The sequence below is a fragment of the Gavialis gangeticus genome, unplaced genomic scaffold, assembly GCF_001723915.1.
Source record: "Gavialis gangeticus isolate Ggan-Ray unplaced genomic scaffold, GavGan_comp1, whole genome shotgun sequence".
In the NCBI taxonomy this organism is placed as follows: Eukaryota; Metazoa; Chordata; order Crocodylia; family Gavialidae; genus Gavialis; species Gavialis gangeticus.
In genome coordinates this window covers 25,022,342-25,024,007 of record NW_017728996.1, presented here as the reverse complement: position 1 = coordinate 25,024,007, position 1,666 = coordinate 25,022,342, and positions in this window count along the sequence as shown.

Genomic DNA, 1,666 nt, shown 5'->3' with positions numbered 1-1,666 from the left:
GTCTTAAATGGCAGCTTTTGTCAGATCTGGTAAGTGCCAAAATCTACAGTCTAGGCATTTCCCTAATGACAAGACACTGAGAAGTAAAACAAGGTGGACTCAGCCTTCAAAACCTTAAAATGACATGTTTGAGTAACTGTTTTTTTGCAGGATGGGGCCCAGAAAGCATACTATAACTGAATTACCTCCCCCCTTCAGGAACTGTAAAAACAACTAGGTTGCACACATACTTACTGATGGTAAATACTGTTATATCCTGGTCATTATATGGGTGAATTGTTATGGGAATGAACTACACAGATCCCTCAGAGAAGAACTGTCAGTATCCTCATATTAGGCAAATAAGGGAATAAAGAACCCGTAGAAAACACTTCTAACTCAGGAGCTGGGGGGGACCCTCTTTACTATTGGAATTGAACTTTTTGCCTGACTTTTTTCCTTAAGGTCTGCAGGGCTGTGCCCATTTGTGACACCTGCCAGTGTCTCTGCAGGAAAGTGTATCAGAACTTGCCTATACTCCCCTTCCCACCCCATATTTTTGCCCTGAACTAAATCCTACACAATGATAAGTCAGAAATCTACGTTTTTCTCAAGTAACATGTTATGCACCTGTATAATAATGAGCTATTCTTTTAAGCACCTTGCCCCTTACCACTTTTTAACTCATTTAAACATGCAGTCTTGACATTCTGGAGGGTGCTGTATGAGGATTTTTGGAAAACATTGTGCTTTACTGACTGAAATATTTAATAATGAAAAAGCTACTAAAAGCTTCCGCCGTGATAATTCACAATGGTTTTACTAAGATACTGGTGACATCTTAGTAAAACCACAGTGCACTGAGGATACTGGCAAATTTCAGGGAAACAGGGCTGTGAAAGTAGCCCCTGTACATATTGCGCGCGTCAGACCACACGAGTACCAAACGAACAAGGACCATCTGTCAGACATAGGAGATGACACGCTACCAAATGGTCCGGAAGGGTGTGACAGACCGTAAGCATTGTAAAGGACATCCAGGGTCCCCAGGCCCAATGCTGCATTTCATTATGCAAAGCAACATTAAGTGCAAAGACTTCAGGACAGGCACAAATGTCTTAAGAGGGAGGCTACCCTATCTGCACGAGAGTTACTTCCCTGTGTTGTTTCTATTCTGGGAGCTAAATGAACAAACAATCATATATTATCTTTCATCCACACCGACATGAACTGCCAGTCATCAAGGAGCAAACTCCCAATACCAACCTCCGCGTCCGCAGGCGGCTTGGGCGCAGCTGAGATGCAGGATGAGTCCCGAAGCCCAGTCCTTACCTAGCCCCACCCTGCTCCCGTGCAGCACACATGGGACCTACCATCACCTGGCCACCAGAGACTAACGGGAGCCCTGCGCTGCCTGGAGGGGCCGCGCTGGGCTAGCTGTGCCATCGGGGCTCCCAGATCAAGCCCGGGCTTCCCAAGAGGAGTCCCTCGCCTGGAAGCCGCTCCCGCCGCCCGCCCGCCCCGGCCTTCCTGCTCTGGCATTTTTCCACTCGTCAAACGCAGCCGGGGAAGGCGACGAGCTGGCATTTTCCGGGGGCGCCTGGAGCCCCGCGGCGGGGCCAGCCCGGGTCCTGCCGAGTGGCGGCGGGGGCCCGGGGGAGGAGGGGGCCCGGCCCGGTTACCCTTT